The following is a 13457-nucleotide window of genomic DNA, read 5'->3' as shown; positions in this document are numbered from 1 at the left end:
GAGAAAAAGGTAGATAGGTGGAACTGAGATCACAAGCAGATCAGCTATGAACTTACTGAATGCAGAGCAGGCTCAACAGGTCAGACAGTCTATTCCTGTTCCCATTTCTTATGCTCTTAGGTGCTTAGTGATCTTGAGTTCTTATACATTAACAAGATAACAAATCCCTAATAACATGGATCACATTTTGGAAAACTGAAATTGAATAGGACAAATAATTTCTTCATCAAGCTATTCCTAAGATAAGCATTAAAATAAGAGATGCAAAATCACACTTAAATGTCCTATATTACCATGAAATAAACATTAACAGCAGTTAATTTATTCAAGCTACAACTTTATTCATCTAGATAGTCTTTCTAAACAACTAAATCACATTTTAAACTACATTTATTTAACAAATCCAGTTTGCCCTACCTGCCACTTTTGTTATCCAAGTGATTTATGGTCCTGAAAGCAAAAATATTACCATGAGAGAAACCAGCACCAAAAAGCACAATGTACGAAGTATGTGTAAATTGAAAATTAACATCTGCGGCAAATTTTATTTATAATACTTCAAAATAATGTTAATTCTGGATCATACTTTTCTCACTGCTGCATGATATCACATTTTGATGTTCAATCTGGTTGTTACTCTTTCTTAGAAGCCAATGTAAACTGTTTCTCAGTCATGAACAAACAGACAAGTTGGCTTTGAACCTGCTGTGTAAACTTTCAGAGGATTATAGGAAATAAGACAACTACTTTGATATTTTCATGTGTGAAAGTTCCTGCAGTAATAAACTGCTATAACTGTAAATCCTTCAAGGGCACTCAATGAATCTCCAATGGTTAACCATGTTACTCCTAACTCAAGAAATGTTTATGTTCTTCCTGAATGTGAGAATGCATACAAGGGAGATGATAACTTGTGTGCCAAAACCTTTGGCAACTGAAATTTATTATGCTTATAAATTCATGTTTGCAATAAATGAATGCACAGGCTTTGATTTTAGCATGTGTGCACATATGTGTGCACACATGCACACATATGCATGACACACGTGTATGGACGTGATGGTGTTTAAGTCTTATAAGTACATTGTTGGAGTTCGATAGATTGTGAATAGAGGGATGTATTACACAATGCAAGGAAGTCCAGTTGCGAGGAAGGGAGTGATAGGGGATTGCTGCTACAGTGGTTAACAAAACTAAATGTAAGGCTGGGAAGCAAGAGGTATGTGATGTTGCAGGAGAAGTAGTAGAGCAAAGAATAATCAGGGTATTAGGTTCCAATAGTATTCAGGGGAACAGACAGTTTCCAGGGAATCCTCTTATGGACAAAAACATCTGCAGACATACTGACAGTGCAGACTGATTGAGAGATGAGTGCAGGAAGATGGACATGAAGGATATGCCCTTTCTCCACAACACAAAAAAAATCTGTAAAACCATTTATCTTGTAGGTTTATCCCTCTTTACATACTAGAAAATCAATCTCTATGTGGTTAAAATAAACTTGCTCTTAAAAAAAGGAAAGAATCGCATTATGAAATTCTAGTAGCCCACTATGGCTTGTGATCAGACTCACGTTAAAAAACTGGAGGACTGTTCCAAAGACTTACATGTTAACCACTTAAGTAAATTCAACCCACCTACTTACGGGTTAATATTTAACCTGTTATGAATCTTCAGTGCAAAGTCAGATATATAAACGCAATTTAAAGTAAGCAATCTGCATGTTTTACTCTTTTAGGAAATGTTAGTTTATAACAATAATGAAACACACTTACCAAAATCTAGTTACTGCTGTAAGTCTTCAGAAACTCATACAATTGTCTACTGAACACGCGAGGGGTGATTGATAAGTTCGTGGCCTAAGGTAGAAGGAGTCAATTTTAGAAAATCTAGCACATTTATTTTTCAACATAGTCCCCTCCTACATTTACACACTTCATCCAGCAGTCGTGGACCATACGGATCTTGGACCTCCAGAAAGTGTCCACAGCGGGGGTGATTGATAGGTTCGTGGCCTAAGGTAGAAGGAGATGAGTTATACGGCTCTCATTACATGCACATGCAGTTGAACTCTTTGAGTGATTATGCAGAAAGTTTGAAATTAATAACTCATCTCCTCCTACCTTAGGCCACAAACTTAGCAGTCTCCCCTGATGAGTTATTAACATCAAACTTTCTACATAATCACTCAAAGAGTTGAACTGTATGTGCATCTAACGAGAGCCGTATAACTTATCTCCTTCTACCTTAGGCCAAAAACTTATCAATCACCCCTGCTGTGACACTTTCTGGAGGTCCAAGATCCGTATGCTCCACGACCACTGGACTAAGTGTGTAAATGTAGGAGGGGACTATGTTGAAAAATAAATGTGCTAGGTTTTCTAAAATTGACTCCTACCACCTTAGGCCACAAACTTATCAATCACCCCTCATATGTACACAAACATCAGCATACAATGTATACCAGTGGTCCCTAACCACTGGGCCACGAGGAAACGATATGATTTGGCAGTATGATGAGTAAAAAATAAACGTTGCTTGAGAGTTTCTTTAGATGAGGTGGTAAGGGACATAAACCAATTTCCCCCAGGATCAGTAAAGTACGACTATGACTACTACTATGAAAAGGCCTAACGATGATGATAACGCAAAGACAGCTGAGGCCAAGACTACAAAAATAAAGTTTCGTTCAACAGAAAATACGACGAGTCATACATAAAATATGGCTTTATTGCGACTGGTGACTCGCACGCTCCAAGCCCCCCGTGTGTGGTACGTGGAGACAAGCTGTCTAATGAGGCAATGAAGCCCTCAAAACTGCTTCAGCACCTTGAGTCCAAGCACTCTGCACTTCAAGACAAACCCGTTGAATTTTTTCAGCAGAAAAAACATGAGCGGGACAGAAGCAAGTGCTGAGAGCCACCACCTCCATAAATGCTGCTGCTCTGAGAGTGTCGTACTTAGTGACTAGCCATATTGCTAAGGCTAAGAAATGTCTGTTTGACAAGAGGAATTCTGCAGATGCTGGAAATTCAAGCAACACAATTCAAAGATGCTGGTGAACGCAGAAGGCCAGGCAGCATCTCCAGGAAGAGGTACAGTCCACGTTTCAGGACGAGATGAAGGGTCTCGGTCTGAAACGGGGACTGTACCTCTTCCTAGAGATGCTGCCTGGCCTGCAGCGTTCACCAGCAACTTTGAAATGTCTGTTTGAGCAGCTTTGTGAGGAAATGGATGCAGAGCACAAACGCTTCTCTTACACACTGAAGTCAGGTGGCTATCAAGAGGAAGAGCCCTCGCCAGGATTTTTGAGTTAAGAGAGCAGCTACAGAGATTTCTTTCAGGAAAAAAGTCACCACTGGCAGCACAGTGTCGAGGAATGGATAGCAAAACTCGCTTATCTGTGTGACATCTTCAACCTGCTCAATGAACTCAATTTGTCACTTCAGGGGAGAATGACAACTGTCTTCAAGTTGGCAGATAAAGTGTCTGCTTTCAAAGCCAAACTGGAACTGTGGACAGAGGCATATTTGACATGTTCCCAACATTAGCTGGGATTTTGGGAGAGACTGAGGCTGCACCATCTTTCTCACAGCTGGTGCGCGATCACCTATCTTCGCTGTCGACAGAATTCGAGCGTTACTTCCCAACCGCAAATGACCCAAGGAGTGCAAAGGAATGGGTCCGTGACCCATTTGTGAATGTCCCCGGTGAATCATCCATGTCAGCGCAGGAAGAAGATCAACTCCTCGAGCTTGCAAATGACAGTGGGCTGCAAAGTATGTTTGACATAACATCTCTGCCAGCATTCTGGATCAAAGTGAAGGCTGAATATCCTGAGATAGCCACGAAAGCACTGAAAACGTTGCTTCCATTTCCAACATCATATCTCTGCAAAGCAGGATTTTCTGCAATGAACGCAATGAAAACTAAACTGCGGAATGGACTGGACATAAGGAACCCCCTTCGACTATCGCTGTCTCCCATCACCCTTCGATGGCACCATCTCGTTGCAGGGAAACAAGCCCAGGCCTCCCACTGATTCAGCGATATTGGTGTGTTGCAATGATTTTATATGTTCATACGAGGAAAATATGCGCTGTGTGTTTAATATCCAAACGTTACTTAAAATGTTATTGTGCTATTGGCTTATAATTGACTTATCACTGTATTCATGCGAGGAAAATATGTGCTGTGTATTTAATATTAAACTTGTTAGATAAGCCCCTTTAAAAACAAAATTGAGCGTATTAGCCACTTATAAGTCACTTACAGTTGACTTATCACCTACATTCCGGTCGTGATTAACACCCACCGACCACTCCCCCCCCCCGCCCCATCGGCCAGTCCGCAAGAATATTGTCAATATTAAACTAGTTCGCGGTGCAAAAAAGGTTGGGGACCCCTGATGTATGCCATCTACAAATATATTAAAGCAGCAGAACTTAAATTCAGTCTCAAGTCAACCTAGATGGACAAGGTCACCAGCCACACAGGAACACTACTACTCAACACATTACGCCTCAACCCAAATTTAAAATATATTGCTGATCCTTTAGTATCTCTGAGTTAAAATCCTAGAAATTCTTACCAATCAGCAAGAAGTCTGCACATATGCAAGAAGACAGTTCATATTTACTTAAGAGGCAATTAGAGATGAGCAATAAAGCCAAGCTTGGATGGCAAAGCCCACATCCAAATGCAAATCAATTTAAAGACCATAAGACAAAGGAGCAGAAGTCGGCCATTTGGCCCATCGAGGCTGCTCCGCCATTTTATCATGAGCTGATCCATTCTCCCATTTAGTCCCACTCCCCCGCCTTCTCACCATAACCTTTGATGCCCTGTCTACTCAGATACCTATCAATCTCTGCCTTCAATACACCCAATGACTTGGCCTCCACTGCTGCCCGTGGCAACAAATTCCATAGATTCACAACCCTCTGACTAAAAAAATTTCTTCGCATTTCTGTTCTGAATGGGTGCCCTTCAATCCTTAAGTCATGCCCTCTCGTACTAGACTCCCCCATCATGGGAAACAACATTGCCACATTCACTCTGTCCATGCCTTTCAACATTCGAAATGTTTCAATGAGGTCTCCCCTCATTCTTCTAAACTCTGAGGAATACAGTCCGAGAGCGGACAAACATTCCTGATATGTTAACCCTCTCATTCCCAGAAACATTCTAGTGAATCTTCTCTGTACCCTCTCCAACATCAGCACATCCTTTCTTAAATAAGGAGACCAAAACTGCCCACAGTACTCCAAGTGAGATCTCACCAGTGCCTTATAGAGCCTCAACATCACATCCCTGCTCCTTTGCGTCTAAATTCACTACTGCGAAGCCTCTTCCGGTGATGCCTACACCGAAGAAGTTTAGATCCTCTCTTCGACGGGAGTTCAGTGAAACCATCTCTCACTGCTCCCCATCTGTGATTTCTTCGGCTCTTCAACTTTTCGACCAGACTTTGACTCAAACTCGCTATCACAGCCATGTATCCTTTCTTGGAACATGCCTCCGTCGCCAACTTACTCCAGTTGGCTTTAGGATTCGTTTCCAAGCCTCTCAATTTGGACCTTCTGAGGATCCCAGGTACTCACATTTCATTGACTCTGCCTCTCACCGCTTCTCCCGTCAAGCTCTGAAGGCGACGCTCTCCGCCATGAGGAGGTACTTGGTGTCCCTATCCCAGACCCTTCCACACCTTCGGGACACTTTCTTCGCCGTCTGTAATGGTCCTACCTGCTATTTCATCCTCCGTCGGATCCACGCCTGCAATCGCCGTTTCTTTGACTTTGTCATGTTAGGCAAAGATCGCAAGATCTTACATCTACGGACTCCAGAGCCTGCCGGCCCCGATGCTAGCAGGCATGAACTTTCGGTTGCGGCCCCTGCCGTTGATCTCGGCGGCTCCAACACCTCAGGACATATTCAAAACCCGGACTCCAGCAACGACCATGGAGACATTCAAAGCGATCGCGCAACCACCAACTGCGACTCCAGCCTTGAACTCCAGGCCGGGTCTTTATGTGCTGCTGTTGTGACTCCCGTCTCCCCTTCCCCCACCACCACTCCGCAGCCCCGTCTTCCTCAGATCCCACCGTCAACTCCTGGGCCCTCAGAGGCTCCATCTTCCTCTCACCCCAACCCTCCCCTCTCCACTGACACCCCCAGCCTCCCCCCTCCCCCCTCTGATTCCAGCTCTCATCCGTGCCGGGTCTTTACCATCCCCTCCGACCTTCAACTGTCGGAGGCAGAACGCTCTGTTCTCAGTAAGGGCCTCACGTTTGTTCCCCTTCGCCCACACCTCAGTGAGTTCCGTGTTTGCCATGATGCGGAACTTTTCTTCCGCCATCTCCGTCTCCGAGCCTACTTCTTCGGCAAGGACTCTTCCACCCCCACCGATGACCCCTTCTCCCGTCTTCAACCCTCCTCTTCTTCATGGACACCCTGCTCTGGTCTTCTGCCTGCTCTGGATCTCTTTATTGCCAACTGCCGACGGGACATCAACCGTCTCGACTTCACCGCACCTTGTCCCCATTCCAACCTCACTCCTTCGGAACGCTCTGCTCTCCACTCCCTCCGCACTAATCCTAACATTATTATTAAACCCGCTGATAAAGGGGGTGCTGTTGTAGTCTGGCGTACTGACCTCTACCTTGCCGAGGCACAGCGACAACTCGCGGATACCTCCTCTTATTTACCCCTCGATCGTGACCCCACTAAGGAGCACCAGGCCATTGTCTCCCACAATATCAACGACTTTATCCGCTCAGGGGATCTCCCATCCACTGCTACCAACCTTATAGTTCCCACACCCCGCACTTCCCGTTTCTACCTCCTACCCAAGATCCACAAACCTGCCTGTCCTGGCCGACCTATTGTCTCAGCTTGCTCCTGCCCCACCGAATTCGTTTCTGCATACCTCGACACTGTTTTATCACCCCTTGTTCAATCCCTTCCGACCTATGTTCGTGACACTTCTCACGCTCTTAAACTTTTCGATGATTTTAAGTTCCCTGGCCCCCACCGCTTTATTTTCACCATGGATGTCCAGTCCCTATATACTTCCATCCCCCATCAGGAAGGTCTCAAAGCTCTACGCTTCTTTTTGGATTCCAGACCTAATCAGTTCCCCTCTACCACCACTCTGCTCCGTCTAGCAGAATTAGTCCTTACTCTTAATAATTTCTCCTTTTGCTCCTCCCATTTCCTCCAAACTAAAGGTGTAGCTATGGGCACCCGTATGGGTCCTAGCTATGCCTGCCTTTTTAGAAACATAGAAACATAGAAAATAGGTGCAGGAGTAGGCCATTCGGCCCTTCGAGCCTGCACCGCCATTTCTTATGATCATGGCTGATCATCCAACTCAGAACCCAGCCTTCCCTCCATACCCCCTGACCCCTGTAGCCACAAGGGCCATATCTAACTTCCTTTTAAACATAGCTAATGAACTGGCCTCAACAGTTTGCTGTGGCAGAGAATTCCACAGATTCACCACTCTCTGTGTGAAGAAGTTTTTCCTAATCTCGGTCCTAAAAGGCTTCCCCTCTATCCTCAAACTGTGACCCCTCGTTCTGGACCTCCCCAACATCGGGAACAATCTTCCCGCATCTAGCCTGTCCAATCCCTTTAGGATCTTATACGTTTTGTGGAACAATCTATGTTCCGTGCCTATTCTGGTATCTGTCCCCCACTTTTCCTTCGCTACATCGACGACTGCATTGGCGCTGCTTCCTGCACGCATGCAGAACTCGTTGACTTTATTAACTTTGCCTCCAACTTTCACCCTGCCCTCAAGTTTACCTGGTCCATTTCCGACACCTCCCTCCCCTTTCTAGATCTTTCTGTCTCTGTCTCTGGAGACAGCTTATCCACTGATGTCTACTATAAGCCTACTGACTCTCACAGCTATCTGGACTATTCCTCTTCTCACCCTGTCTCTTGCAAAAACGCCATCCCCTTCTCGCAATTCCTCCGTCTCCGCCGCATCTGCTCTCAGGATGAGGCTTTTCATTCTAGAACGAGGGAGATGTCTTCATTTTTTAAAGAAAGGGGCTTCCCTTCCTCCACTATCAACTCTGCTCTTAAACGCATCTCCCCCATTTCACGTACATCTGCTCTCACTCCATCCTCCCACCACCCCACTAGGAATAGGGTTCCCCTGGTCCTCACCTACCACCCCACCAGCCTCCGGGTCCAACATATTATTCTCCGTAACTTCCGCCACCTCCAACGGGATCCCACCACTAAGCATATCTTTCCCTCCCCCCCTCTCTCTGCATTCCGCAGCGATCGCTCCCTACACAACTCCCTTGTCCATTCGTCCCCCCCATCCCTCCCCACTGATCTCCCTCCTGGCACTTATCCGTGTAAGCGGAACAAGTGCTACACATGCCCTTACACTTCCTCCCTTACCACCATTCAGGGCCCCAAACAGTCCTTCCAGGTGAGGCATCACTTCACCTGTGAGTCGACTGGGGTGATATACTGCGTCCGGTGCTCCCGATGTGGCCTTTTATATATTGGTGAGACCCGACGCAGACTGGGAGACCGCTTTGCTGAACATCTACGCTCTGTCCGCCAGAGAAAGCAGGATCTCCCAGTGGCCACACATTTTAATTCCACATCCCATTCCCATTCTGACATGTCTATCCATGGCCTCCTCTACTGTAAAGATGAAGCCACACTCAGGTTGGAGGAACAACACCTTATATTCCGTATGGGTAGCCTCCAACCTGATGGCATGAACATTGACTTCTCTAACTTCCGCTAGGCCCCACCTCCCCCTCGTACCCCATCTGTTACTCTTTTTAATGCACACATTCTTTCTCTCACTCTCCTTTTTCTCCCTCTGTCCCTCTGAATATACCTCTTGCCCATCCTCTGGGTCACCCCCCCCCCCCGTCTTTCTTCCTGGACCTCCTGTCCCATGATCCTCTCGTATCCCCTTCTGCCTATCACCTGTCCAGCTCTCGGCTCCATCCCTCCCCCTCCTGTCTTCTCCTATCATTTTGCATCTCCCCCTCCCCCTCCAGCTTTCAAATCCCTTACTCACTCTTCCTTCAGTTAGTCCTGACGAAGGGTCTCGGCCTGAAACGTCGACTGCGCCTCTTCCTATAGATGCTGCCTGGCCTGCTGCGTTCACCAGCAACTTTGATGTGTGTTGCCTGCTCCTATACTCTATTCCTCTAGAAATGAAAGCCAACATGCTTTCGCCTTCTTCATTACCGACTCAACCTGGAGGTTAACCTTAAGGGTATGCTGTGCGAGGACTCCCAAGTCCCGTTGCATCTCCGAACTTTGAATCCTCTCCCCATTTAAATAATAGTCTACCCGTTTATTACTTCTGCCAAAGTGCATAACCATACACTTTCCAACATTGTACTTCATTTGCCACTTCTCTGCCCATTCTTCCAATCTATTCAAGTCTCTCTGCAGACTCTCCGTTTCCTCAGCACTACCGGCCCCTCTACCTATCTTCGTATCGTCAGCAAACTTAGCCACAAAGCCATCTATTCCATAATCCAAATCGTTGATGTAAAATGTAAAAAGAAGTGGCTCCAACACGGACCCCTGTGGAACACCACTGGTAACTGGCAGCCAACCAGAATAGGATCCCTTTATTCCCACTCTCTGTTTCCTCAAAAAATTGTAATAGGTTTGTCAGGCAAGATTTTCCTTTAAGGAATCCATGCTGAGTTCTGCCTATCTTGTCATATGCCTCCAGGTACTCTGTAACCTCATCCTTGACAATCGACTCCAACAGCTTGCCAACCACCGATGTCAAGCTAACAGGTCTATAATTTCCTTTTTGCTTCCTTGCCCCCTTCTTAAATAGAGGAGTGATATTTGCAATCTTCCAGTCCTCCGGAACCATGCCAGAATCTATCGACTTTTGCAAGATCATCGCTAATGCCTCTGTGATCTCCACAGCTACTTCCTTCAGAACATACGGGTGCATTCCATCTGGTCTGGGAGATTTATCTACTTTTAGACTATTCAGCTTCCTGAGTACTTTCTCTGTCGTAATTGTGACTGCGCACACTTCTCTTCCCTGCCACCCTTGAGTGTCCGGTATACTGCTGATGTCTTCCTCAGTGAAGACTGATGCAAAATACTCATTCAGTTCCTCTGCCATCTCCTTATCTCCCATTACAATTTCTCCAGCATCATTTTCTATCGGTCCTATATCTACTCTCACCCGTCTTTTACTCTTTATATACCTGAAAAAGCTTCTAGTATCCTCTTTGATATTATTTGCTAGCTTCCTTTCATAGTTAATCTTTTCCCTCTTAATGACCTTCTTGGTTTCCTTTTGTATGGTTTTAAAAACTTCCCAATCCTCTGTCTTCCCACTAATTTTTGCTTCCTTGTATGCCCTCTCCTTTGCTTTAACTTTGGCTTTTACTTCTCTTGTCAACCACGGTTGCATCCTTTTTCCATTCGAAAATTTCTTCTTTTTTGGAATATACCTGTCTTGCACCTTCCTTTCTTCTTGCGTAAATTCCAGCCACTGCTGCTCTGCCGTCTTTCCTGCCAGTGTCCCTTTCCAGTCAACTTTGGCCAGTTCCTCTCTTATGCCACTGTAATTTCCTTTACTCCACTGAAATACCGACACATCAGATTTTGGCTTCTCTTTTTCAAATTTCACAGTGAACTCAATCATGTTATGATCACTGCCTCCTAAGGGTTCCTTCACCTCAATCTCTCTAATCACCTCTGGTTCATTACACAATACCCAATCCAGTACAGCCGATCCCCTAGCGGGCTCAACAACAAGCTGTTCTAAAAAGCCATCTCGCAGACATTCTACAAATTCTCTCTCTTGAGATCCAGTGCCGACCTGATTTTCCCACTCCACTCGCATATTAAAATCCCCCACAATTATCATAACACTGCCCTTCTGACAAGCCTTTTCTATTTCCTGTTGTAATTTGTAGTCCACATCCCTGCAGCCGTTTGGAGGCCTATAAATAACTGCCATCAGGGTCCTTCTACCCCTGCAATTTCTTAGATCAACCCATAAAGATTCTGCACCTTCCAATCCTATATCACCTCTTTCTAATGATTTAATATCATTTCTTACCAATAAAGCCACGCCTACCCCTCTGCCTACCTTCCTATCCTTCCGATACACCGTGTATCCTTGGACGTATAGCTCCCAGAGACATGCATCCTTTAGCCAGGTCTCTGTGATGGCCACAACATCATACCTGCCAATCTGTAGCTGTACGACAAGATCATCCACCTTATTCCTTATGCTGCGTGCATTTAAGTATAACACCTTAAGACCAGTATTTGGTACTTTTTGCATTGATTTCACTGCAACTTTATTGCACTGCAACTCATCCCAATGGCTACACATTTGCCCCATCACCTGCTTGTCTTTCCTGACATCTTTACTGCTCACTATCTTGGATTTATTTCTGTTTTCCCCTTCCTCCGCTCTGTCATTCCGGTTCCCATCCCCCTGCCAAATTAGTTTAAACCCTCCCTAACAGCTCTATTAAACTTTCCTGCCAGGAAGGTGGTTCCTCCAGTCTGCTCCACCATTCAAGAAGATCATAGGCAATCCTCTAACTTAGGGATATACCCCTATGTGGTCCAAATGTTCTTCAATTCCTGAACTGCCCAAATTGATCTCTGCCTTAGGTGCCACTGAAAATCAGAACAGGCTTGCAACAGTTCTATCTAAAATGTCAAATTAAACAATTACCACAAATTAAAGGTCATGAATAATTTTCTCCACTTTGCTTATCCTGAAATTCTATTTTCTCAGGACTATTTTCTCCCACCTAGTACCTTGCTCTGTTCAAGCATATCTTATCTAAGAAAGGCCCTTCTTGTTTACTTGTTCAAAGTGCCCAAACACAGTTTCACTTCCAAATTAATTGTAATTTGTTCCCTCTACTCAAGTATTTTCCTACTTTCTACTCGAATCTGACATACTCATACCTCAGCTCACCATTAACTTGTAGACAACCTAAATTGATTTGCAAACAGTTCAAAATTGACTTGCAAACATCTAAAATCTCCTTCCCATTACAAAGTCCTTGAATATGCTGTAACATCCCAAGTTCATGCCAATTCTTTTTGTAGAATTTTATTTAGATTCCTCTAATCTGGCTGCCAACCTTTTACACTGCCCTTCAATTCTCTTCATCAAAGTTAACCACAACACCCAATTCTGCTGCCTTTTCTACCTGGCTCTTATGTTCTGAAATTCCTTAAACTACTCCCTCTGTCTAATTCCTTTCTCCTTTAAAATCAGAATCAGAATCAGATTTATTATCACTGGCATGAGTCATGAAATTTGTTAATTTAGCAGCTGCAGTTGAATGCAATACATAATATAGAAGAAAAAAACATCAATTACAGTATATGTATATTAAATAGATAAAAATCATGCAAAAACAGAAGTAATATACGTTAAAAAAGTGAGGTAGTGTTCATGGGTTCAATTAGGAATTGGATGGCAGAGGGGAAGACGCTGTTCCTGAATCGCTGAGTATGTGCCTTACGCCTTCTGTACCTGCTACATGGAAGTAAATGAGAAAAGGGAATGCCCTGGTGCTGGGGGTCCTTAATAATGGACACTGCCTTTCTGAGACACCGCTCCCTAAAGATGTCCTGGGTACATTATAGGCTAGTACCCAAGATGGACCAGACTAAATTTACGACCCTCTGCAACTTTTTTCAGTCCTGTGCAGTAATGCTACCCACCTCCCATACCAGACAGCGATGAAGTCTGTCAGAATGCTTTCCATGATACATCTATAGAAGTTTTTGAGTGTATTTGTTGACATGCCAAATATCTTCAAACTCTTAAGGAAGTATAGACACTGTCTTGCATTCTTTACAACTACATTGGTATGTTGGGACCAGGTTAGGTCCTCAGAGACCTTGACATCCAGGAACTTGAAACTGCTCACTCTCTCCACTTCTGATCCCTCTATGAGGACTAGCATGTGTTCCTTTGTCTTACCCTTCCTGAAGTTCACAATCATCTCTTTTGTCTCACTGACGTTGAGTGCCAGGTTGTTGCTGCGACACCACTCCACTATTTGGCATAACTCACTCCTGTATGCCCTCTTGTCACCACCTGAGATTCTACCAACAATGGTCCTATCATCAGCAAATTTACAGATGGTATTTGAGCTATGCCTAGCCACACAGTCATGGGTATAGAGAGAGTAGAGCAGTGGGCTAAGCACACACCCCTGAGGTGCACCAGTGTTGATCGTCAGCAAGGAGGAGATATTATCACCAATCCACAGATTGTGGTCTTCCAGTTAGGAAGTCGAGGATCCAATTGCAGAGGGAGGTACAGAGGCCCAGGTTCTGTAACTTATCAATCAGGCTTGTGGGAATGATGGTATTAAGTGTCGATGGACAGCATCCTGACAAAGGTCTTTATGAGTCCAGGTGGCCTAAAGCCACGTGGAGGGCCA

The 13457-nt window shown here is 44.7% G+C and overlaps 1 long non-coding RNA gene across 1 annotated transcript in view; it reads right to left on the bottom strand.

Moving 5' to 3' along the window:
* The window catches only part of LOC134344982 (uncharacterized), a 51793-nt gene extending 51343 nt beyond the window's left edge, over positions 1 to 450 (bottom strand). The window contains exon 1 of the long non-coding RNA XR_010017579.1: positions 418 to 450. This is a non-coding gene — a long non-coding RNA (uncharacterized LOC134344982). The remainder of the gene's footprint in view (positions 1 to 417) is intronic.
* Positions 451 to 13457: the final 13007 nt, after the last annotated feature.

Source organism: Mobula hypostoma, chromosome 4 (assembly GCF_963921235.1).
Source record: "Mobula hypostoma chromosome 4, sMobHyp1.1, whole genome shotgun sequence".
Classification (NCBI taxonomy): Eukaryota; Metazoa; Chordata; class Chondrichthyes; order Myliobatiformes; family Myliobatidae; genus Mobula; species Mobula hypostoma.
Note: the sequence above shows the minus strand (reverse complement) of the source record. Positions and strands in the feature narration are given on the sequence as shown.